At 44.4% G+C, this 27,083-nt stretch overlaps 1 protein-coding gene across 7 annotated transcripts in view; it reads left to right on the top strand.

The window, feature by feature from the left end:
• The window catches only part of LOC137347240 (transcription factor HIVEP3), a 388,796-nt gene that overhangs the window by 291,726 nt on the left and 69,987 nt on the right, over positions 1–27,083 (top strand). For 6 of the 7 annotated variants that reach the window (XM_068011525.1, XM_068011522.1, XM_068011523.1 and 3 more), the window contains one exon: positions 16,304–16,351. The exons of the other annotated variant lie outside the window; for it this stretch is intronic. The gene's annotated coding sequence lies outside the window, so the exon portion shown is untranslated. The remainder of the gene's footprint in view (positions 1–16,303; positions 16,352–27,083) is intronic. 7 annotated transcript variants of the gene reach the window in all.

The raw sequence follows: 27,083 nt of genomic DNA, 5'->3' as shown, positions 1-27,083 counted from the left end.
ATTCTAATCCAATCTTCCAGCACTTGGCCCATAGCCTTGTATGCTATGGTGTTTCAAGTGCTCATCTAAATACTTCTTAAATGTTGTGAGGGTTCCTGCCTCTACCACCCCTTCAGGCAGTGTGTTCCAGATTCCGACCACCCTCTGGGTGTAAACATTATTCCTCAAATCCCCCTGAACCTCCTGCCCCTTACCTTAAATCTCTGCCCCCTGGTTATTGATCCCTCCGCTAAGGGAAAACCTTTCTTCATATCTATCCTATCAATGCCCCTCATAATTTTGTATACCTCAATCAGGTCCCCCCTCAGCCTTCTCTGCTCTAAGGAAAACAACCCTAGCTGATCTAGTCTCTCGTCATAGCTGAAATGCTCTAGTCCAGGCATCATCCTGGTGAATCTCCTCTGCACCCTCTCCAGTGCAATCACATCCTTCCTATAGTGTGGTGCCCAGAACTGTACACACTACTCCAGCTGTAGCCTAACTAGCGTTTTATACAGCTCCGTCATAACCTCCCTGCTCTTATATTCTATGCCATGGCTAATAAAGGCAAGTATCCCATATGTTTTCCAAACCACCTTATCTACCTGTGCTGCTGCCTTCAGTGATCTATGGACAAGTACACCAAGGTCCCTCTATTCTTCCTTGGGTCCTACCATCTATTGTATATTCCCTTGCCTTGTTAGTCCTCCCAAAATGCATCACCTCACACCTCAGGATTAAATTCCATTTGCCACTGTTCCGCCCATTTTACCAGCCAATCTATATCATCCTGTAATCTAAGACTTTTCTCCTCACTATTTACAACACCACCAATTTTCCTGTCATCTGCGAACTTACTGATCATACCTCCTATATTCACTTGTAAATCATTAATGTACACTACAAACAGCAAGGGTCCCAGCACCGATCCCTGCGGTACACTAATGGTCACAGGCTTCCGCTCGCAAAAGCAACCCTCGACCATCACCCTCTGCCTCCTGCCACTAAGCCAATTTTGGCTCCAATTTGCCAAGTTGCCCTGGATCCTATGGGCTCTTACCTTCTTAACCAATCTCCCATGCGAGACCTTATCAAAAGCCTTACTGAAATCCATGTAGACTACATCAACTGCTTTACCCTCATCTACACATCTAGTCACCACCTTGAAAAATTCAATCAAGTTAGTTAGACACGATATCCCCCTGACAAAGTCATGCTGACTATCCCTGATTAATCCTTGCCTCTCCAAGTGGAGATTCATCCTGTCCCTCAGAATATTTTCCAATAGTTTCCCTACCACTGATGTTGGACTCACTGGCCTGTAATTACCTGGTTTATCCCTGCTACCCTTCTTGAATAATGGTACTACATTTGGTGTCCTCCAGTCCTCTGGTACTCTCCTGTGGCCAGAGAGGATTTGAAAATTTGTCTCAGAGCCCTTGCTATCTCCTCCTTTGCCTCACATAACAGCCTGGGATACATCTCATTGAGCCTGGGATTTATCCACTTTTAAGCCCGTTAAAACAGCTAATACTTCCTTCCTTTCAATGCTAATTTGTTTAAGTATACCACAGTCCCCGTCACTGATCTCTACACATACATCGTCCTTCTCCATCATGAACATAAATGAAAAGTAATCATTTAAAACCTCACCTATGTCCTCCGGCTCCACACACAGATTGCCACTTTGGTGGCCAGTTGTCCTTGAGAAGGTAGTGGTGAGCTGCCTTCTTGAACTGCAGCAGTCCATCTGGTGTGGGTACACGCATAGTGCTGTTAGGAAGGGAGTTCCAGAATTTTGACCCAGCGACAGTGAAGAAACGGCGATATAGTTCCAAGTCAGGATGGCATGTGGCTTGGTGGGGAACTTGCAGGTGGTGGTGTTCCCGTGCGTCTGCTGCCCTTGTCCTTCTAGGCGGAAGAGGTATTGGAAGCTGCTGTCAAAAGAGCCTTGGTAAGTTGTTGTAGTGCATCTTGTAGATGCTACACACTGCTGCTACTGTGTGTCAATGGTGGAGGGAATCAATGTTGAAAATGGTGAATGGGGTGCCAATCAAGTGGGCTGCTTTATCCTGGATGGTGTCGAGCATCTTGAGTGTTATTGGAGCTGCACACATCCAAGTAAGTGGAGAGTATTCCATCACACTCCTGACTCGTGCCTTGTAGATGGTGTACAGGCATTGGGGAGACAGGAGGTGAGTTACTCACCGCAGAATTCCCAGCGTCTGACCTGCTCTTGTAGCCACAGTACTTATCTGACTGGTCCAGTTCAGTTTCTGGTCAATGGTAACCATAGAACCATTATGGCGCAGAAGGAGGCCATTGGGCCCATCGTGTCTGGGCCAGCCGAAAAAACTAGCCACCCAATTTTAATCCCACCTTCCAGCACCTGGTCCATAGCCTTGCAGGTTACAGCACTTCAGGTGCATGTCCAGGTACCTTTTAAAATAATTAAGGGTTTCTGTCTCCACCACCATTCCTGGCAGCGAATTCCAGACATCCACCCCGCTCTGGGTGAAAAGGTTTCTCCTCATGTCCCCACTAATCCTTCTACCAATCACCTTAAAATGCCCCCTGGTAACTGACCTCCCTGCTAGGGGAAACAGGTCCTTCCTGTTCACTCTATCTAGGCTCCTCATAATTTTGTACACCTCAATTAAGCCTCCCCTCAGCTTCCTCAGTTCCAGGGAAAACAACCCTAGCCTATCCAATCTTTCCTTGTAGCTGCAACTTTCAAGCCCTGGCAACATTCTTGTAAATCTTCTCAGTACTCTCTCCAGAGCAATCATGTCCTTTCTGTAATGTGGTGACCAGAACTGTACTCAATACTCCAGCTGTGGCCTAACCAGCATTTTATACAGTTCCAGCAAGACGTTGATAATATGGGATTCAGTGATGGAATTGCCATTGAATGTCATGAGGAGATGGTTGGATTCCCTCTTGTCGGAGATGATCATTACCTGGCACATGTGTGGTGCGAATGTAACTTGCGACTTATCAACCCAAGCCTGAATGTTGTCCAGGTCTTGCTGCATGCGGGCATGGACTGCTTCAGTATCTGAGGAGCTGCGAATTTTCCTGAACATTGTGCTCAGTTAGCTGATCACTTTTGGAATGCTGTAGACTACTGCAATTAACCTCAGCACCCCATGGTGCAGGGGGCGTGATTCAGGCATTCAGCCAGATATGACCACTGTTCATTGATCACTGCTGCAGGGAATTGCATGTGCTGATCATTGGGAGAGTGCACATTGAGTTTGGGCGTAATGACCATTGAGGTTCGATAATCCCAATGACTGTCGTGGTTCAAACGTGAAGAGTACAATTTGGCTTGGATGAGCTACCCTTGGATCTGTCTCCCATCGAGGGTCAGTGCCTTCAGAAAAGTAATGGAGAAACATTTGCGGGATCACAGGGGAATTGGGGAAGTTGCATTATTACAATATTGTTAGCTATTGTCCTTTCCGCTGGCAGCAGTGAGATAATAACTAGACCTGGATGTGATGCATTCAACTCAGCGGGAGGTCCAAGCTACAGCCTCCAAACACTGGCCAAGCTCAAGCAACTCTGTCCAATTGGCAATTATATTTCTCACTAACTGGTTTGTGTTGAACCTAGACATTATTGGTACTGTTGTCTTGCTGCTGGTCAAGTCCACAGTCACAGCACTGAGATCTGTCTGCATCAGCAACTTGAGACAAAAGGGACTCCATAAGAACCTGGGTTTATGTAGAAGCATAGAAAGTGAATGTGCAGAAGGACACTATTGGACCCACCTTGTCTGGGTTGGCTCGTTGCTTGAACAGTATAGATCAGGAGCTTGAACGTAGCAGTTTAAAGCCATTAGATGGTGTGTGGATTGCTGGATTGCTCTATATCTAGTGGCTTTCTTGCAATGCTGCTGGGGTTCCACGAAAGCAGACTCAAATGGACAGCAGCCATCTTGGAGCAACAGTGCATGTTGCTGCCCAAGAGCTGCTGGCCCCTTGTTGAAGGTCCAGTGAAAAGCGATACTGTTTTCCATGTTTCTGGCTTTGTTGAGATTGATCGCCAGCTGGATCTTGTCAATGGCACTCTGTTTGGTTGCTTTGTATTGCAATGCACTGTAGCTCAATGGATAGCACCCTCACCTCTTAAGTTTGAGTCCTACAGCAGAAACTTGAGCACATAATCTAGGCTGATGCTCTCAGTACAGTACCCAGGAAGTGCTGCAGTGTCTTTTGGATGAGATGTTAAACCAAGTCCACATCTGCCCTCTCAGTTGGATATGAAAAATCCCAGGCACAATTCAAAGAAGAGCAGGGGAGTTCTCCCTGGTGTCCTGACCAATATTTATCGCATGTCCAACATCACTAAAACAGATGATCTGATCATTTATCTGATTGCTGTGGGAGCTTGCTGTGTGCAATTGGCTGCCCTATTTCTTACTTTACAACAGTGACTATACCAAAGAAGTATTTCATTGGGCGTAAGGCAGTTTGGGATTTCCGGAGTTCGTGGAAAGTGCTTTATAAATGCAAGTTATTTCTTTTCTTAATATCCATTCATTAGCAGAAGCCTGCAATCCTTCTACTGATTAATGTGAAATTACCAATTGTTATTCCTGACCAACACTGTTCTAGTTCTGAGTAATTCAGTAGGATTATCATCCAAAGTCTATAAAACTAGCAGCATTTTATTTTTAATGAGTTTATGATGCCTGTAGAAAGTAAGAGATCCAATAATCATTAAGGCAATGCCATTTTATCATTATGCATCCTCTTGCTGTAGTATTCCAGAAAAAATTTTGTTTGTTATTCTCCAACCTCAGCCATGGGAGATCTCGGATGTTTCCTCTTGTGGGTGAGTCCAGAACTATGGGGCACTGTTTTAAAATTAGGGGTCGCCCTTTGAGGACAGAGATGAGGAGACATTTTTTCTCTGAGAGTCTTGTGCGACTTTGGAACTCCCTGCCTCAGAAGGTGGTGGAGGCGGGGGTCATTGAATATTTTTAAGGCGGTAGATAGATTCTTGTTAGGCAAGGGAATCAGAGATTAGCGGGGGTAGATGGGAGTGTGGAATTTGAGACACAAACAGATCAGCCATGATTTTATTGAATGGCGGAGCAGGCTCGATGGGCTGAATGGCCTACTTTCTCCTAATTCATGTTTGTATGTTCGGACTGGGACCAACAAACAATAAGACAACTTCAGCAGTGGCTGGTGCTCAGTTACTTTTTTTTTATTTTTAGAGATACAGCACTGAAACAGGCCCTTCAGCCCACCGAGTCTGTGCCGACCAACAACCACCCATTTATACTAACCCTGCAGTACTCCCATATTACCTACCACCTACCTACACTAGGGGCAATTTACAACGGCCAATTTACCTATCACCTGCAAGTCTTTGGCTGTGGGAGGAAACCGGAGCACCCGGCGAAAATCCACGCGGTGACAGGGAGAACTTGCAAACTCCGCACAGGCAGTACCCAGAATCGAACCCTGGAGCTGCGAGGCTGCGGTGCTAACCACTGCGCCACTGTGCCGCCCAGAACAATGTCCAGATAGAGTTATTCAATCAGCAAGAAAATCTGCTGAAGCTTCCTTACCTCTCCCAATGACTCGATAACCTGTTTTTTCTGTTGTTTTTAGTTTTTTTTTTCATTCATTCTCATAACATGGGCATCACTGGCAAGACCGGCATATCTTACCCATCCCATACTTCATAACTGAGCCTCCTCAAACAGCAGTTAAGAGTCAACCACTTTCGTGTAGGGCTGGAACCCCATGTAGGCCAGATTGGGAAAGGACAGCAGATTACCTTCTGTAAAAGGCATGAGTCAACCATTTTGGGGTTTTTTTATATGATAATCCCACTGCTTCATGGTCACTTTCATTGATATCAACTTATTATTGTCCAAATTTTTTACAATTACTTCAAATTCTCAAGTTGCCATTTGAACTCAAGTTCTCTGGATTATTAGTCCAATAACATAATCACTACATCACCTGTTCCCTACATTGTTTTCGATCTGGATTTTTTGATGACAAGTCGAAACGTCAACCTTTTCTATTTGCAGTTGCTGATGGACCTTCTGCCTTGTTCCAACATGTTAGATTTCCAGTGTTTTTGGGTTTCTTTTTAAATCTGACGTGTTAAACTAACCAGCTTCTTAGTTAGACCACAGTCGGGGCAGTGTGCACGACCGGTCTCCATACTGCAAAAAGGACATAGAAGCACTGGAAAAAGTGCAAAAAAGATTCACAAGGATGATATCAGAACTGAGAGGATACAACTGTCAGGAAAAATCAAACAGACTGGGGCTCTTTTCTCTAGAAAGGGAAGGCTAAGAGGTGACCTAATAGAGCTCATTAAATTTACGAAGCCTTTTGATAGGGTACATGTGAAGGAGATGCTTCCACTTGTGCAGGAGTCCAAAACTAGGGGCCATAAATATGTTAGTCACTAATAAATCTAAAAGTCTCCTTACGCAAGAAAGGACATAGTTGCCCTAGAGGGAGCGCAACAAAGGTTCACTACACTGGTTCCTGGGATGAAGGGATTGTCCTGTGAGGAGAGATTGTCCTGTGAGAGGCTAGGCCTATATTCCCTGGAGTTTAGAAGAATGAGAGGGGCTCGAATTCAAGCATAAAATTCTTAAGGGGCTTGACAGGGTGGATGCTGAAAAATGTTTCCCAGGCTGGGGAATCTAGAACGCAGAGTCGCAGTCTCGGAATAAGAGGACTGAGATGAAAAATTTCTTCACTCAAAGTATTGTGAATATTTAGAATTCTCTACCCAGACAGTTGTGGATAATCAGTCGTTGAGTATATTCAAGACTGAGGCTAATAGATTTTTGGATACAAAGTGAATTAAGGGATAGGGGATAGTGCAGGAAAGTAGAGTTGAGATGGAAGATTAGCATGATCGTATTGAGTGGCAGAGAAAGGGTCAAAAGGCCTAATCCAGCTCCTAGTTCTTATGTTCAGTAGGGAGAAACGTCTTTCCCCAATAGAGTCATAGAGGGATACAGCCCCTTCAGCCCACCGAGTCTGTGCCGACCAACAACCACCCATTTATACTAATCCTACATTAATCCCATATTCCCTACCACATCCCCACCATTCTCCTACCACCTACCTACACTAGGGGCAATTTACAATGGCCAATTTACCTATCAATCTGCAAGTCTTTGGCTGTGGGAGGAAACCGGAGCACCCGGTGGAAACCATGCGGTCACAGGGAGAACTTGCAAATTCCGCACAGGCAGTACCCAGAAGCGAACCTGGGTCGCTGGAGCTGTGAGGCTGCGGTGCTAACCACTGCGCCGCGGTGCTAACCACTGCGCCACTGTGCTGCCCCAATGAGTGGTAAGAATGTGGTACTCAATATCGGAAGGAGCAGTTGAGGCAAACAGTATAGATGCACTTAAGGGAAGCTGCATCAGCATATGAGGGGAAAAAGGAATATGATGATATGCTCATGGGGTAAAATGAAGTAAATAGATTGGGAGGAGGCACGTTTGGAATATAAACACCAGCATGAATTTATTCTTGTGCTGTACAACTCTATGAAATACAGACTCTCAACAAAAAACAAACTAACGTCAGAGCTGTCTCTCACTCTGTTTTCGAATGACATATCCACCTCTTCATTTCTCATACAGCAAAGTCAAACAGTGCACCGTGTGCTGTCTGGGAAATGGGGTCAGAGGGCACGTGGGCAGGAGACGCACAGTTCCGATTCCCGTAGCCCCTTCTTGTTGATGTTGGTAATTCTGGACAATATTTTCATGTCTGTATTTTTGAAAGAAAATAATTGCAATTGCAGGTACGGAAACGATGATTCAGCCGTGACATGTTCTGTGCAGAGGTCTGCAGTTGCGTAATGAGTTAGCCTGTCGACATCATTCTGTGCTCCAACTCACCACTAGTTGGTCACTGTGGGTTGTTATTTGAATGTGCTGACTTAAAGGGGAGCATTATGGAGGCTGTCAGTATGAGTATGTTGCGGGAGTTGTCAGCTCTACTGCTCACCTTCCCCACCTCCAACTGGATGACCTTCATGGTGGGAGGAGGGGGAAATTCCCACTCTGCCCTCCCAAAATATGACTGGTGAGCTGCGGGGAGGAGGGCCCAGAGGCTTGACTTTTTGCCAGATTGACGTATATATTGGCCCAGACTTTACTGGAGTGTTGCATCTTAAGGCATGCCCCGTGAATTAATTATTTTCCTGTGCCGTGCCGCTTTGAAATAATTTTGCACTGCAAGTTGCTGAAACTGCAAGCTGAGAATGAGGGCAATGGGACAACTGAGATCTGAGGGAGGGAGAAATAGCAAAAACAGTCCATCTCCTTAACTACTGAGATCTAAAGATTGAAAAAGAACCAGAGGAATGTTGGAGAAGGAAATAGGGTGTATTAGGGTCAAGTCAGGTATAGAAAGAGAAATAAAGAGAGGGAAAGAAAGATTGGAATAAGAGACTGAACCACTATAAGGTCCCTGGGCTGAGGGATGCAAAGTTTGGCCAGGTTTTCCTGCTCTTGATTGTTCACTCTAATGGGTTGGCTGTGGCTCAGTGAGTAGCACTCTTGCCTCAAAGGTTGTAAGTTCAAGTCCCGATCTATGACTTGAGCACATGATCAAGGCTGGATTTCTGCGCAGTACTGAAGGAGTGCTGCACTGTCAAAGGGGCTGTTTCTCAGATGAGGTGTCAAACTGAGGTCTTGTCTGCCCTCTCCAGTGGACATAAAATGTCCTGCCAAGTGTTCTCCCCAGTGTCCTGACCAGCAATTATCCCCCAACCAATGTTGCTTAAGAACAGGTCATCTGGTGATTATTCCATTGCTGGGATATTGCTGTGCACACATTGGCTGCCATGTTTCCGTCTTTACAACAGTGACTGCATTTCAAACAATACTTTGTTGGCAGCAAAGTGCTTTGGGACCTTCTGAGATTGTGAAATTCCCCTGCAGGAGGCAAAGCCTTCAAGATAGGCCTGGCAGACGATTAAAACATACAGCAGCGGAATCATCATATTCAGCACTTATTTTGTTGCTGTCAGTCTTTCAGCGAGCATTGCATTTCATTGTGGAGAGTTTGAATCTTATCAGGGGACTGCGCAGTGCCTCTGGGAATCACTGTTTTGTCATCTGGGGTAGATTTCCTTTTATCTTCTGGCAATCGATTAACTTTCATGGCTGCAGCCCTGTGCCAATTGTTTGGCACTGAAAAGAGGTGTGCCCTTGAGAATGATAGTGATGTAATGGAGGGAAGGCAGGTTGTGAAAAGTGCGGAATTAACCCTTTGGAGGGACAAGGTTGAGTTTGGAAACATGCAACACCATGAGGATAAAACTCCCTTTCCACGTGCAACCTATTAAAACCCTGAAGCTTGGTGTCTTTTTTAGTCCATTTAAACATATGCACTTTATTGTATTAGTCAGTGTAGGTCCCTCAAACTGGCGTCGCCAATGGTTCATCGTGCCCAGGGGGTGTAAACCTCACTTGTGTTTGAATAGAGGTAACACTTTTTGCATACCAAAATCAAAAAGGAGCGAAAATTTAAGACGGAAAGTACAAAACGGGACATTTTTTCGGTTACATAATTTACATATAAGCAATACTACACAAGGTTAAGTATTTGCTCCCACCTTTTGGGCAGCCTTCACAGAGGCTTTAATAACCTTAGACAATGCAATCCTTTACATCAATATTTGGAATGACTAAAGGGACAATTAAGTTCTTGAATGCATTGCAGAACTTCCGGGATGCTTGTTGCCAAAAATACCACCACCTTCACTGTCCCAGTTTTTATTCCTAAGACAAGCATTAAAGCCATGCCAATTCATCTCGCGCAATCATCGTGACAGTTACAGTCCGTTTAGAAGCATTTGCGGTGGACAATGGAAGGTCCAGATTCATCGTATTCCTGTTTGCGAATCCACATCTGCTGGAAGGTGGATAGGGAAGCCAGAATGGAGCTTCCAATCCAGACTGACTACTTACGCTCAGGTGGAGCAGTAATCTTGATTTTCATGTTGCTTGGAGCCAGAGCTTGGTGTCTGTCACCTTATCACAAACTTAGCTCCTCTCTTTAACCTTGGTGGTAGGGTCCTGCAGTGTGACCAATTTAAAGCTGGAAGTGCACCATTGAAAGATGCTGGGGCCACACATGCTGTTTGTCAGTTACAGGCCCACCTGTTTCTGCCCACCTTCCATTGCTTGACAGACTTTCTATAGAGCGGACATGTAAACTATACATATTTACAATTGCAAAATGTAAATATGCGTATGTGTGTGTAAAATAAAAGTTGAATGATCACATTAGTGCCATCTGGTGGTGGGCCTGGGAGAAGCACCTTTGCTTCCATGAATTCTGCTGTATTGCTAATGTAATGATCTAGAAAGTCCTGGGATTATAACGATGCATTAACGGCGCTTATTATTAATATGCAATAAGAGTCCAGCATTTTGCAGAGTAAGAGATATGCCATGAGTTTCAATTCTCCACAAATTGCCATTAGCCTTGTTATAGCCAATGAAACGGAGAAAGGACCTGCATTTATATAAAAGCAAAATACTGCAGATGCTGGAAATCTGAAATAAAAACAAGAAATGCTGGAACCACTCAGCAGGTCTGGCAGCATCTGACAGTTCCGAAGAAGGGTCACTGACCCGAAACGTTAACTCTGCTTCTCTTTTCACAGATGCTGCCAGACCTGCTGAGTGGTTCCAGCATTTCTTTTTTTTATTTGCATTTATATGACACCTTTCACAACTTCAGGACATTCCAAAGTGCTTTACAGCTAATGACATACTGTTGAAAAGTAGTATCTGTTCTAATGTAAGAAACGTAGCAGCCACTTTGTACACATCAAGGTGCCACAAATAGCAATGAGATAATGACCAGACCATCTATTTTAGTGATGTTGGTTGAGGGATAAATATTTAGCCAGGACAGAAAAGTCCCTTCTTACCATGAGAGTACCTGGCTGAAGTTAATGCTGATCATAAAATTGCTGGATTTACGATATCATTACAAATTATTCCCACTGCAGCCATTTAGGGCTGGTAACACTCATCCTTGGCAGCCCAGACAGGGAACAGTAAAGCTCTGGAATGCCACTCCAACAGGTCGTGAATTGCTTCTCAAGTTTTCTTTTTATTGTCTTGGCAGTATTTTTCCGCCAGTTTTGCCACCCTGTTAGTGTCGGAAAACAATCATTTTCTCAATGCAAAGCTGTTTGACATTCAGAAATGCAAATTAGATGGCATTCTTTCATAAAGTACCAGCTTAGGTTGCAGTATATGAGTAATTTGAGACATGACATGTGCTGAGTATAGAGTTCATGGGAGGGACAGGTGACTTTGGACCTATGGTTCCCAAAGTTTTCCACTGGGGCTTTTCCTCACCTCTTTTCTAGCTCTGTTGTAGACTAACTGATAGAGATTGATTGCTGTGATCAGTCAAAAATTCTATTATCGTGATATTGTACAACTGCCAGGATGGTAGAGGGTGAAAGAGAATGGACCTTGGTCTTTTGTCGCCGAGCAATTCCTATGAAAACTGCTCCATTGTTCCTGATTATGATGGACCAGATGACTGTTTCTATACTTCATGGGTGCAGAATGTTTGTATATTTTTCACACCATTACCCATTAACTTTCCCAAATCAACTAGGTTTAGAATGCCGACTTCTTCTGCTTGTTCTTCATTTTTTTCTTGTTTTGCCTTTCTGTCTCTTATTTTTTCTCTTTCTTAATCGGCCTTCTTTCTGTCTCCATATATTTGATTTGACTCTAATTCACCCTATTTCCTTCCCTGCCATTTGCTCTCTTTTCTTCCTCAATCCTTTTATTCCATTGACCAAGGAGATCGACCATTAAACACAGTATTGACAAAGTCACATTTGCGATGTTGACCATGCCATTATCATATCAGCGTCCCAGCAATTGCGGCCCTAAGCAGATGGCCCATCCGGCATTGATCTAGGCATTGGATTCAGGCATGCCAAAGGCAAATCCATCCCAGTGGACACTACAAAGTCCTCCTCACTAACATGTGGGACTTCTCCCAAAATTTGAAGAGCTGTCCTACTCAAGCAACAAGATTACATAGTCACACTCACAGAATCATACCTTTCAGCCAATGTCCCTGACTCCTCCATCACCATCTCTGGGTATGTCCTGTCCCACCAGCAGGACATAGCAGAGGTCGCAGCACAGTGGTATACAGTCAGAAGGGAGAGGCCTTGGAAGTCCTCAACATTGACTCCAGACCAGTGTTCATACCGAGCACAAAGGAAGATAGTTGTGGTTATAGGTCAAGCATCTCAGCCCCAGAGCTTCGCTGCAGGAGTTCCTCAGGACAGTGCCCTAGATCCAACCATCTTCAGCTGCTTCAACATTGATTTTCCCTCCATCATAAGGTCAGAAGTGGGAATCCTGAAGATTGCACAGTGTTCTGTTCCATTTGTAACTCCAGCTAATGGAGAGTTTGCCCCTGATTCCCATTGACTTCAATTTAACTAGGGCTCCTTGATCCTACATTCAGTTAAATGCCAAGGGCAGTCACTCTTACCTCACCTCTGGAATTCAGCTCTTTTATCCATGTTTGGACCAAGGCTGTATTGAGGTCAGGAGCTGAGTGGTCCTGTTAGAAAAGTGAACAGGTTATTGGTGAGTAAGTGCTACTTGATAGCACTGTCAACAGCCCATTCTAACAATTTGATGATAATTGAGAGTAGACTGATGGGGTGGCAATTGGTCAGATCAGATTTGTCCTACATTTTGTGGACAGGACATACCTGGACAATTTTCCACTTTCTCGGGTAGGTGGCAGTGCTGTAGCTGTACTGGAACAGCTTGGCTAGGGGTGTAGTAAAAACAGAAAATGCTGGAAATACTCAGCAGGTCAGGGAGCATCTGTGGAGAGAGAAACAGAGTTAACATTTCAAGTCAATGCATCAGGGAAAACTGAAGATCATATCAACACATTGCAAATGATCTTCTGGAATTGCAAAAATGGCAGGACCAGTGGGAGATGGCATTCAATCCCAAAAAATGCTTGCTATGTCATGTGTATCACCAACAAAAAGGACCCACCAACAGATAGCTTTAAGTTCTGTAATCAAATTCTCCAAAAGGTAGATACACAACCATACCTGGGGGTTCATCTTAAAAGATATCTTCAATGGGGATTCCATATTCGTAGATAACATCCAAAGCAAACAGGGTTTTCAGTTTTCTGAGGAGGAATCTTTGGTATTGCAAAAAAAAAGTGTTACAGCTTACCAAACATTTGTTTGTCCAATGAAGTGAGAACAGGAAGTGCTGGAAATACTCAGCGGGTCTGGCAGCAGCTGTGGAGAGGGAAACAGAGTTAATGTTTCAGGTCTGTGACCTTTCATCAGAACTGGCAAAGGTCAGAGACCTGAAAAGTTAACTGTTTCTGTCTCCACAGTTGCTGACAGACCTGCTGAATATTTCCGGCACTTTCTGTTCTCATTTCAGAGTTCCAGCACCCACAGTATTTTGCTCTTATTTACTTATTTGTTTGTCCAAGCCTCGTTTATGCAAGTTGTGTGTGGGATCCTTATATGGCAAGAGATATAAATAAGCTTGAAGCAATCCAAAGACGTGCGGCACACTTCTGCATGAATCAGTATTGGAAATACACCAGTATCACATCCTTGATCAAAGATTAGGGATGGGAATCACTACAGCAAAGGAGGGAGAAAAGTAGACTGGTTGTGTTCTATAAAGTATGGAATGAACTGGTGGGAACTGACAAAAATAAGTACCTAGTGCCCTTGGGCAATGAGTAAACATGAGGTAGCCGTCCACATAACAACCAAGACCATTTGTTTCCAAGACAGTAGATCAACAATCTATCTTTCCAACAACAATCCCAAGGTGGAACAAGTTGCCAAAGGAAATAGTCGCAGCCCCATCACTTGAAATTTTCAAGACCCATCTTTAGATCGTCTCCATTTATAAGTTCTCCATTATCATGACTACCATATCAGTGGGTCATGTCTGGTTTAGCTAGCGCTAACCACATTCATAATGTTGGTGGAATACGGATGTTAGTCTGTGATGCCGACACAACAGAAGCAGAAGTCAGTGACCTTTCACCAGAACCAGTTCTCAGGAGGAGGCTTTTTTGATATATATTAATGACCTGAGCCTGGATATGCAGGGCATAATTTCAAAGTGTGCAGATGACACAAAAACCAGAAATGTAATAAACAGTGAGGAGGAGAGTAACAGATGTCAGGAGGACATGGGCAGACTAGTAAAATGGGCAGGCGCATGCAGATGAAATTTAACACGGAAGTGTGAAGTGATGTATTTTGGTAGGAGGAACGAGGAGAGACAACATAAACTAAATGGTACAATCTTAAAGTGGGTACAGCAACAGAGAGACCTGGGAGTTCACACACACAATTTTTTGAATGCGGCAGGGCAAGTTAAGGCTGTTATGGACATCCTAGGCTTTATATATAGAGGCGCATATTACAAAAGTTAGGAAGTTATTCTAATTCATTGATTAGGCTGGGGGTACAAAGGCATCTGGATCAAAGGCATTTTGAAGGCCTTTCAGTTCATAGAGTCATAGAATCATAGAGTTATACAGCACAGAAACAGGCCCTTCGGGCCATCATTATGCTGGCCATCAAGCACCTATCTATTCTAATCCCATTTTCCAGCACTTGGCCCATAGCCTTGTATGCTATGGCGTTTCAAGTGCTCATCTAAATAGTTCTTAAATGTTGTGAGGGTTCCTATAGTTTATATATAGTTTGTGTATATTTTTTATATAGTTTATAGTCTTGATTTGTGAGTGGTCACCCAATATTGGTCTAAAAGCCTGGATATGTACCCATTACCAGCTGCTGGTGAATGACTACATTATCAAGGCATTAATGAATGCATTGTGCCATTGCTTTCTTACATATCAGACACTACCTGCCGAGAGTTACAGCTCCCATTTGTGAAATGTATACCAAGTAGAGCCGACTCTTATTTTACTTGAGAAGATCTATGGAAAAAGGAAACTGCAGCAGAATTAGCTGTCGTAACCTCAACGCCTCCCCTCTTGCCAAGAACTAACAGCATCTAGCAGTGTTTCTTTTGCAATTATTTTGGGGGAAGAATCAGGCAGATCATTGGGATGCTAACCACCTCAATGCAGGCTGCATGTATTTTGACTGAACGGCTGACGTGCATTTTGAAGCCTTGGGTGCAAGGCTGTGTTTTCTGGATCACAGACTTGAACTTAAGAGTGTTGTAAATTGAAAGTGGTACAGTTGTTTTCATTGGCCCTTTGCATTCCTATGGCTATTTGTATTGGCCACATTTGCTGTCAGACTGGGTGACTGCTGAAATAACTATTGCGGTGAAGTAACAGGACATATTTGCACTGATATGTTTTGGTAGCAGTTAATTTTCTCTCTCTTCCTCAATTACTATGGGTTTTTAACTGCTCTACAACTGATGCGTGATCGAAAAGTAGTGAGGGGAGTGGGGGAGGGGGTATACCAGGATGAAAGGGTGTACGCAGTACTGTTGCCAACACTCCACAATTGACCTGCAGTCTGCAGCAATTGAAAATTAATCTCCAGGACATTTAGATTAGATTAGATTAGATTAGATTAGAGATACAGCACTGAAACAGGCCCTTCGGCCCACCGAGCCTGTGCCGATCATCAACCACCCATTTATACTAATCCTACACTAATCCCATATTCCTACCAAACATACCCACCTGTCCCTCTATTTCCCTACCACCTACCTATACTAGTGACAATTTATAATGGCCAATTTACCTATCAACCTGCAAGTCTTTTGGCTTGTGGGAGGACATTGCTGCAAGCAACCCCCAGGAAGCAAAATCATAGGGGCATTTAAAAAAAAATGGTGCATTCTTATTTTCATTCCCCTTCGTTATAAAAGTATTGGAGACGGAATTTTTAAAAAAGCGGATTGACTTGCAGTTAGCAATCATCCAATTGGGCAACAAAGTGTCTGTCAGCTTTCCAATTAGCCCGGAAGGCGGGACGCCCTGAGGATGGACATGCTGGGTGGCCAAAGGCGGGGGTTGGTTGGAGGCAGGAGGTCATGTGATGAAGATGTGAGGAATGCATCCAACCAGAGTGGACAACCCTAGTATACAGCAGTGCTGCCTTACATTTGAAGGGAAAAATGGGAGAAGAAAACTTCAGATGATGTCAATAGTAAATGAATGGGCTGGTGCACCTCTGCCTGCAACAGTCCCAGTGTATTGATTGTCGAAAGGTTCTCCCATTTTCCTTTATCAAGCTCTGTGTTTTCCTTTTGCAGATATAACTAAAACAGGCCCTTGTGAAGAACCAACTTCAGGAACCACAGGTACAGGAGAAGTTTTGATCACTCGTATGGCAGTAGGACATGACAGTAATTGTCCGTCAATTATTTTCCAACTTTCTTTTCTTTGCTGTTGGGTGCATGGTGATTTGTGGTAAATAAATGACTCTGTCTCTCCTGATGCAAGGATAAGTTCAGTTCAGGCTGCCCTGACCCTGAAATTGCCAAAGCAGCTTGACTCTCCTGCAGGTAGGGTTGCCAACCCTCCATGATTGTCTCTGTGTCTCAAGGAGTTGAAGATTAATCTCCAGGGCACTGCTGTGAGCAACACCTGGGAGAAAAGTCAGTGGAGCATTTAAAAAAAAATTCTTTTTCAACTCATTAATTTATTAGTTGGGAAAGAAAAGGTTCTTTAACTGCCGGTCAAAAATCATCCAGTCAGGTAACGAAGAATCTGTTCATTTTTCAATTGGCTATGGGATGGCAGGGTGGAGGATTAACATGGGCAACCAATGGAGGGTGCGTAGGGGCGGGGCAGTTTGGAGGGAGGTCATGTATTGAAACCTCCAGGAATACATCCAGTCAGAGTTGGCAACCTTACTTGGAGTGAGTGTTACTATAGTAAGAATGGAGTTTTCGCAGTGAGTTAGATTTGTATTTTTTTTTTGCAAAGCAAGATTACAAGAAATGCAAGGCCCCAACCAGTTGCATTACCTAAATTTTAATGAGCTTCTTTCTCAGAATTTCTCCCTTTTGCAGACGTCTTATTTTTGCACTTTGTACAATATCAGATAGGTCTGCCCTAACAAGGTTTCATGCAGTATAGGTGCACTGAGTTCTGACCTTGCGCTTAATCCTAAGCATCATCCAGTAGCTCAGATGATAGCACACTTTCCTCAGAAGATTGTAGGTTCATGTCCCACTTGAGAGACTTGAGCCCATAATCCTGATTAATACTCAGTACCAAGGATGTGCAGCACTGTCAGAGGTGCCACCTTTTGGTTGAAGTATTAAACCAAGGACCCGTCTGCCATTTCAAGTGGATGTAAAAGATCTCATGACACTATTTCGAAGACGAGCAGGGGACTTTTCCAATATCTAGCCAATATTAATTCCTCCACCAATACCCAGTGACTACACATAAGAAATACTTAATTAGCTGTAAAACCCTTTGGGTCATCCTGAGGTCTTGAAAGATGCTATATAAATGCAAGACGTTTCTTTAAAATAGCACCACTGTTACGACATTTCCTCTGTCTATGCTCTTTCCTTGTGCGTAGTATGATAAATTAAAGCCAGTTGATGTCAGATCTCTGAGCTGAACTGGTGCCAACATCAAGCCGCTGAACACTTGGTTTATGTTGGACTATTTGTGTTTCTTACAGAGGATCACCGACCCTTTGGTCTGGATTAGGTTCAAAGATCCAAGCCCCATGGGACTGGTGGGGTCAGAAGGCAATCTCCAGAGCCTGGGTTCAACCATAATTCAGTGTTAACAATGTCTACCCTTCCAACTGGCTGACAGGACAGTGGTCATAAGAAAAATGAGTTTGGACAAACTCATTGCAGTTATTGGGGGAAAATACCCACAGCAGAGTGATTCAATATTTGGTTGGGCAGTCTCACTCATTGAGGAAATGGAACAGTTATGCTGGAGCCATTCAGTGTTTGATCTTCAGACACATTGTTGGAACAGTGTAGAAGAGTTTGCACTCTACACCTGTCCAGCATTATGTTCAGCCAAGGTGCAAGAATTGTGCATTCCCTTTTCCCCAAGGTTATGCTTTGAGAGGCCAAGAAATGTCAGTTTTCACAAAGACCAATAGCCAAGACCTACCAACCTGGGCCAACAGGCTCAGTCACAGCACTGCAGACTGAACACACATCCCCCGCCCCCAGTATTATTTTTAATGGGGTTGCCAACTCCAAACCATGAATTAGTCCCAGGAGCCGAGAGAAACCAGGGTTCCTTTCACGCAGCTGAAGAAAAAATCATCAGAAAATATGAGGAGAATTAAAGGTCTCTGATGAAGTGCCGGGCCTACGCACCCAATGAGGCCCGAGGCAAAACCAGGGCATGTTGAGCCATTAAGATAGTGCTGGCAAGCTGAGGGCGCCATTTGCCACTGCCTAGGTTGATAGCTAAGCAGTCACCAGAGACCAGGGGCAAAGGAAACCGAGGGGAGGTGGGGGAAAGCAGTGGTCGGCGATGGCTTAGGATTTTAATTTTACCTTTCAGCTGGCAGCCTCCAGTGCTCCCTTTAAGGTTGGCTGATTTGGCTGATGAGCACTTGAAGAAACGGATCACAAGACTCACAGCAGATACTGCGGCCATTCGCAGACTAGTTTGGCAAATGGGCCCGAAACAGGCATGACGCACACACTCCCGATTTCCAGTGGGTCTAACATTAGTTTCTGGTGCACATTGGGTGCCTGCTGAGCAGCCCACACCAATATGGCGGGTGTCACACGCCGTATTGGATCATTAGGTTCATTTTACGCCTGTAAAAAAAGGTACGGTGCCATCGAATTCCGAGGCCAAAATCCACCCTTCACAAAAATAAGTAACAAACAGGACTTTGTAGAAATCAGATCAGATCTGATTGTTCTTGATGAAATATTGAACAGAAAATCTAAGGTAGGAAACTGCACAGTCTAACAGTTCCAAATTAGAATGATCTGAGTTTGAGAATCTGTGCAGTGGGAGTGCTCCCAACAATGCTCTGTGATAGATGTTCAATCTTTAATGTCAAAGCATTTTCTGGGCTCTTACTACAGCAGTATTTAGAGAGTACTGTCATCCAATGTAAATTGGTTAACAGCACAATGATGGTTTTATTGTGTGCCCAACCCTTGCTTTCTTTGGAAAAGAGGAAATGTCAAAATGTTGTTTACATGAAATTTGAATGGAGTTGACAGAACAGATGGCGTAAGGTTGAAATAATACCAAGCGACACAATCTAGAGATTGGAAATTTGAGAGGGAGAGGGGATGTTGGGTGATATTTCCTCACGTACCAGTTGTGAAATCATAGGTTCCCAGGGCAGACAACTGAAACTGACTGTATAAATGATGATTGGATGTGTTTCTGAAGGGAAAGGGGGATTGACTAATATGGAGGAGAGTTTTCTGCCATGTGTTACATGTAATGAAATCATAGATATATTTACAATTGTAATTTTGTTGCACAAAAAGTACAAGAGGAATTCGTCTGCCTGGTGAAAAAACAGGTAAGTGAGGTGGAACTGTGAAAACAAAGGGAATTGTTGGGTCTGACCTTCCCAAAATACAAAATTCTGCTTTTCCTATAAATGTTGCACTTCCCAACTTGAAGACTACCATCATGAACTATCTGTAGCTATAGATTGATCATTGATGCCACAGTTCAAGTTGGTTTTCTGGGTCTGTGAATGACCATTTTAACACATATATGTAACGTTTTAACACCGACATTGCGTCTAGTGTGCTTTGTCGCGTGCACATTTCCTGTGCCCCGTGTATATTTGGTGTTGTTCATAAATTTCCTATTCAACAGCAACTTACATTTATATAGTGCATTTAATGTAGAAAAAGGCACTTCACAGGAGGGCTGTCGTACAAAATATGAGACCGAGCCACATAAGGAGATACGAGGACAGGGAACCAAACTCTTGGCCAAAGATAGGTTTTTAAGGAGTGTCTTAATGGAGCAGAGAGAGACAGAGTGGCTTCGGAAGGGAATTTCAGAGCTTGGGGCCTAGACAGCTGCAGGCACAGCCACCAATGATGGAAGTCAGGGATGCGCAAGAGGCCTGAATTGGAGGAGTGCAGAGATCTGTGAGGTTTGCAGGAGTGAAGGAGGCTAATGAAATAGGAAGGGGTGGGGATCTGGAGAGATCTAAAACACCATTACAAACAACAAATTGGAAGTGAACGGGTGCTGGTCACACACATCAAATACATAAACTGAGGACATATGGCAAAACAATGTGAGAGCAAGGAAATGGGATTTAGTGTCTAATCCCAGATTCCAGCTATCCTCTACATCCAACAATGAACTAATTGGCTTCTGCACTTCATCTGTTGTGATGACAGGACATAACTAAACACAGCTTTCTCCTGCGGCTGAGCACATTTACTCAATAACATGTAAGTAAAGACCACAGTATTGTACACCAATTAGCAGTCACTCATTCTTAGTACTGGCACTCTTGCCTCTGAGTCATAAGGTTGTGGGTTGAAGTCCCACTCTAAAGACATCAGTACATAACCTAAGCTGACACTCCACTGAGGGAGTGCTGCACTGTCTGAGGTGCTGTCTTTCAGATGAGACGATAAACTGAGGCCCCATCTGCCCTCTCAGACGGACTTAGAAGAGCCAGTAGCATTAAATCGAAGAAGAACAGGGGAATCTCTCCAGTGTTCTGGTCAACACTTATCCCTTAAATAACAACAGTAAATCCAGATTATCTGGTCATTTATCTCATTGCTGTTTGTGGTACTTTTCTGGACACAAATTATCTGCTGCACTTCTTTCACTACAACACTGACTGCACTTCTGTAAAGCGCTTTGTGATGTGCTGAGGTCGTGAAAGGCACTATATAAACAAAGTGACACCTGACAACACATCAGGCGCCCCCACGTCATCAGAGCGCTCTCAGTGGTGCACGTGCGCAGAATGGTCTCTTGCTGTCAGTAAGGTGCTGCGCATGTGCAGCTCTCGTTCTTGCTAGGATTAATTCGCGTGTGCAAGCGAAAACGTCATCATGTACTGGAACATCATCCCGCTTCTCTTCCCCGACGCTGCCTCCTCGCCCGTCTGCTTGCTCCCAGTCTCTCTGCTGCCTTCCTTCAGCCACACGCTCACCGCTTCAACCACCCCACCCCCATCGTCCACTCACTCCTGCTCTCTGCTTGATCCCCATCAGCCGCATGCTCCACTCACTGCTTCAAACGCTGCCCCGCCCCCCCCCCCCCCATTGACCACTTGCTCCAGGCCTCACCACTTCTACCCCCCCTCCGCACTCCCTCCCACTTCGCCCTCTCCCTCAATCTCTCGCTCGCAGTCTCCTTCCCCTCCCCTTCCCTCCCAATCCCTATCCTGCCACTCTCTCTCTCTTTCCCCCCGGGGAGCAGGAGCGGGGTGGGGGGGTGGAGAAGTGGGATGGAGTGGGGGAGAGAAGCGGGGGGCGATGAAGGTGCGAGTTCTGGAGCGAGTGGCCGACGAGGGTGGGGTTTGAAGCGGAGTGAGCGGCTGATGGGGATTAAGTTGCGAGGGGAGCGAGGTTGGGGGGCGGGGGGTTGAAATGGGGAGCATGTGGCAGAGGGAAGGCAGTGGCGAGGCCAGGACTGAGCGGCGAGCAGACGGGCGTGGGAGACAGTGCTGGGGAAGAGAAGCGGGACATTGTTGGGGGTGGAGTGGGATCGCAGCGATTGAATTTAATTTGTTTTTTGTGATAAATTGAGCAGCGCCATCTTTAATCCTGGCAGCTGCCTAAAATATCGCAGACAGTGACGTTTCAGTGAATGAGGCTGCATTTGTGCATGTGCAAGTACTGCGCCACCTAGTGGTTGCGTTGCCAGCAAACACAGCCCTATATAAATGCAGGTTATTTCTTTCTACTAAACTATCTCAATGATTGAAACCTACTTAATGTTCATTGTCTCCTGAAATATAGCTTCTCTAGACAGTGAGGAGATACTCAAGATGCTGGTTATTAACAGCAAAAGCAGCACTTTGAAGCACCATTTTGTAAATGTGTTATTTGTTCTTTTCTCTGCAATTGGAGGGAGCTGCTGATTTGGGATCGGCACTGGTGGGTTTAAGAAACATTGTGTGCAGTTCTAATCAAAGGGGCAAAAGCCTAAAACATCTTCTATACCAACAGTGCTAGCAACATGTGTGAAACGTTGGAGTTCTGCTTATTTTTTAATAGTGAGACAATCAAAATACGTCAATTTTTAAAAGAAACAACATGAGCAACTCCCGTTCTGCTGATCACGCTGAGCATGTTTGTGTTGGTCTTGCTTACATGAAAGAATCCAACAAAAACTCTCATTATCTGTCTGCAGCAGTAAGAATTAATCTACATTTGATTCCCTTTTAATTGAATAATCCGTTAGCCTTAAGTATTATTAACTGTTTTTGGGGCATGATCACAGTAAAGCACAGGTGTGAGCATTTCAAATAACTTGCATGCTCCAGAATGGATAAACCACTGAGTCAGATATGTTAGTTTGTAGTATACACTGCATATAGCATCCAGTTGATAGAACATGACTGGTGGAGAGTAACAATATGGCTACAGTGAAATTAATTGATAGATTTCCACACCTAACATTTATATAAAATTGTAATCCCAAATATCTGAATCATCTGGGGGGGAAATCTCCAGGTCTCCCACAATTCATACAGGACAGAGCAGCAAGTAGGAAACACAAGTGAAAACAGAACTAAATTGCCTGGACTTTGTGAGATTAGGGTTGCCAACTCTGGCTGGATGCATTCCTGGAGATTTCATCACATAGAATCATAGTGGTTACAGCACAAAAGGAGGCCATTTGGCCCGTCATGTCCATGCCAGCTCTCTGCAAGAGTAACTCACCTAGTCCTGCTGCCCTGCCATTTGCCTGTAGCCTGCAAACTTTTTCTCTTCAGATAACTGTCCAGTTTTCTTTTGAAAGCCACGATTGGATCTGCCTCCACCACACTGTCAGGCAGTGCATTCCAGATCCTAACCACTCACTGCATAAAAAAGTTTTCCCTCATGTCGCTGTTGTTTCTTTTGCCGATCACCTTAAATCGGTGTCCTCTGGTTCTGGATCCTTCCACCATTGGGAACAGACTCTCCTTATGTACTCCGTCCAGACCCCTCATGATTTTAAACACCTTTATCAAATCTCCTCAATCTCTTCTCCAAGGAGAACAGACCCAACCTCTCCAACCTCCTCACGTAACTGAAGTTCCTCATCCCTAGAACTAATCTCGTGAATCTTTTCTGCACCCTCTGTAATGCCTTAACATCCTTCTGAAAGTGTGGTGCCCAGAACTGGACACAATACTCCAGTTGAGGCCAAACCAGTGTTTTATGCAGGTTAATCATAACTTCCTTGTTTTTGTACTCCATGCCCCTATTTATGAAGCCCAGGATCCCATATGCTTTATTAAGCGCTTTCTCAACCTGCCCTGCTAACGTCAATGATTTGTGCATGTATACCCCAGGTCCCTCTGGTCCTCCTTTAGAATTGTACCATTCAATTTATATTGTCTCTTCTTAATCTTCCTACTGAAATGAATCACTTCAAGCTTTTCTGCACTAAATTTTGTCTGCCACTCATCTGCCCATTCCACCGGCCTATCTATATCCTCTTGATGTTCATCACTGCGCTCCTCATAGTTCACAATACTTCCGAGTTTTGCATCATCTGCAAATTTTGAAACTCTGTCCTGTACACCCAAGTCTAGGTCTTTAATATAGATCAAGAAAAGCAGGGTCCCAATACCAATCCCTGGGGAACCCCACTATATATCTTCCTCCAGTCTGAAAAACAGCAGTCATAATCACCAACTGTCCGCCCCTGCACTCCTGCCATTGGTCAATGGACATGTCCATCCTAGCAGTGTTCTGCCTTCCCACCCGAACAATCTCTTTGTTCTGGATCCATGTAACAAATGACTGGCTGGAAATTCAGGCTCCAGTTGGATTCACGAGTCCGAGATAAGGAGTGTCACAGTCCTAGGAATTTTGCGTTGGAATATAGCTCCTGTCTAGTGCAAACACAGGTTTAGAAAGTTCTCCAGCTGTCTATTGAATGTCCTGGGAGCTTTAGCAGCTCTTCGTTGAGATTTTTTTTAATGATATATGAGACAGTAGAAAGAAGGAGGTGAAAGCAGATTGAATAGTAACTTTCAAAAGGGAATTGGATAAATACTTTACAAGGCTATGGGGGAGCAATTGGTTCATTCAAAGAGCCTCCAAAATCATTCATGCTTTTGTTACTTCTAGACTTGACTATTCCAGTGTTCTCCTGGCTGGCCACGCACCTGTCACCCACCATAAACTTGAGCTCATCTAAAACTCAGTTACTCATATCCTAACTCGCACCAAATCCTGTTCACCCATTACTCCTGTGCTTGGTGGCCTACATTGGCTCCTAGTCCAGCAATGCTTCAATTTTAAAATTCTCATCCTTGTTTTCAGATTCCTCCATAGTTTTGTCTCCCCCCTCCATATCTCTGTAACCTCCTTCAGCCCTCTCTAATCCCTGCACTCCTCTGATTTTCTTTGCTCCATCATTGGTGGCCGTGCCTTTAGCTGCCTACGTCCTAAGCTCCAGAATTCCTTCCCTAAGCCATCCTGCCTCTCTATCCCACTCACCTCGTTTAAGATGCTCCTTAAAAACTTGCCCTCTTGACCAAACTTTTGGTCACCTGTCCTAAAGTCGTCTTGTATGGCTCGGTTTCAATTTTAGTTTGACAAATGCTCGTGGACCACTTTGGGATGTTTTGCTACATTAAAATTATGGTATCATTGCTAGTTGTTGTGGATGGGCCGAATGGCCTGCTTCTGTGCTGTAGGATTCTATAATCACTGCTGCCCATGTTCTCAGAATTAAAATTAGCCACATGGCAAATGGAGTTCTGCATACATGTCTAACAAATGCAGACACAGACGAGCTCTGCTGCTGATCTGAGCACTCCAACACCCTGCGGTTGGACGTACATTAAGAATCTGGCAGCTGCACTTGAGGCAAAACAGATTGTGGCCGCAGGCCATTAGCTGCAGCTTAACGGCAACCTGAGACACCGTGCTTGCTCACTTCGACTTGCTATCTGCATTAAGGCCAAAGAAATAGAAGGATATGCTGATAGGGTTAGATGAAGAAGAGTGGGAGGAGACGCATGTGGAGCATTATCACTGGCAAGGACCTGTTGGGCCGAATGGCCTGTTTCTGTGCTGTACATTTCATGTAATTTGATGCATTTGAAATTTTTCATGTGCTTATTGAAGAAGCAGCTGACCTGCCGTAGAGTTTTCTCACAGTCCATCTGCAGGTTTGCTGTTTTCTTACAACTAAGTGTGTTTATCAATGGTATGACAGGGAAAGTTTGACAGGACGTACGTGGGAGACTTACACGAAGCGCATGCTGCACTCAAGACTTTCATTATAGGCCGATAGATGCATTCTGCTTCACAGGGTACTGAGTAATAATTACTTGCAGTTGCCTGTCATGAAAGAGCTAAGGGCTAAAACTTCCACAGCACCTGTTCCTGGCACACACACACATTACGTTGCAGAATGGCGTGCACCTACTTGGCAATTTCAAATCTATTAACCTTAATGGTGAGAGTGCAAGCATTCACTTGCAATATCTGTGGTTAGAATATGCAGTGGTGAGAATTTGGAACTCGCTACCACATGGAGTAGCTGAGGCAAATAGCATAGATGGATTTAAGGGAAAGCTAGATAAGCATGTGGGGGAGAAAGAAGGTTATGTTCACAGGGTTAGATGAAGGAGGGGGAAGAGCATTAACACAGGCATAGACCAGTTGGGCCAAGTGACCTGTTTCTGTGCTGTACATTCAATGTCCTAGGATGGATCAGGAAGGGAGGCAGCTGAATTTCAACCTAGAAAGTTCAGTCTAAGTGGCTGGCACTCAATTTCTACTACTGGGTAAGTAATAAGAGCATGAGTAGTGTGTTTGACACAAAATGCATGGAGTTAGTACAGAGTGGCAAGTCTGCCTGTGCTTAGAAGATCTGACGTTGAGTGGTTGCTTTTCTGGGTAAATCGTGTTGAAAGAGATAAACTAGTGCAATCTTGTGAAATGAGAACAGATATCAAATGGATAGAGGAGGAGCTATATACCTACCCTGAAATCCTAACAGGGAGCAGGAGAACCTTTAATCAGTGGAGCAAATTGTGAGGTGGTTTTGTTTGGCATGTGCAGGTTTGAAATTGCTAAGTGCTGTTTGCTTAAACATTTAATATGCTGTCCCTTTACTTAGCATTATAACATCTATCATTAGCACAATCCCTGAGTGATAATAGCTTCGCATTAACTGGCTTTGCGCCAGTTTGCCCGACAGAATTCCTTCAGTTACAGGCAAATTTCTCCCACCCACCAATCCACGCAGGAATCACCTCTTCCCCCTCCTCCCCCCACTCCATCACCTGCCCACCCTGCACTCTGCCACCTCACCAACTGTCCGAGCTTTTGACTGTGAAGATAGTTTTTAGGCTTGTTAGTAGAGTTCAGTAGAGATTAGCACAGTTTACAATGCATTAGAGTTGACCTAACAATTGTAACTTTTTTTTCAATTTCATTAAACAGTTATTTGACTTATTAACCCAGTTTTCTCTCTTGTTTGAGAATCTGTTCGTCCAGTGAACAGGAGACTCAGCCAGATCCAAGCAGAGAATTTTAACGCCTTCCGAGGCTCAATTGGTAGCACTGTTGCCTTGGAGACAGAAGGTTGTGGGTTCAAGCCACATTTCAGAGACTTGGGGGTGGATTTTGAGGCCCTGCTGGAGCCGGGAATGGAGGTGGCAGGCGCTAGAAATAGTGTCGCCGGCCGGCGTGCATGTCCCCTGGATCCAACTCACCACCCCCACCCCGGGCCATATTCCTGGAGGCACATGGGAGGTGGGCAACTGGGCTATCTGCCCACAAGTGGCAGGTAGACAATTGAAGTAATTAAAGGCTGATTGAAGGAGGCCGACTGGGATTTTCCAGTTTCTGTTTTGACTTCAGTTAGCTTATTTGGTTTGTTGATGAGACCTTTGACCCGTTT

Source organism: Heterodontus francisci, chromosome 31, assembly GCF_036365525.1.
Source record: "Heterodontus francisci isolate sHetFra1 chromosome 31, sHetFra1.hap1, whole genome shotgun sequence".
In the NCBI taxonomy this organism is placed as follows: domain Eukaryota; kingdom Metazoa; phylum Chordata; class Chondrichthyes; order Heterodontiformes; family Heterodontidae; genus Heterodontus; species Heterodontus francisci.
Note: the sequence above shows the minus strand (reverse complement) of the source record. Positions and strands in the feature narration are given on the sequence as shown.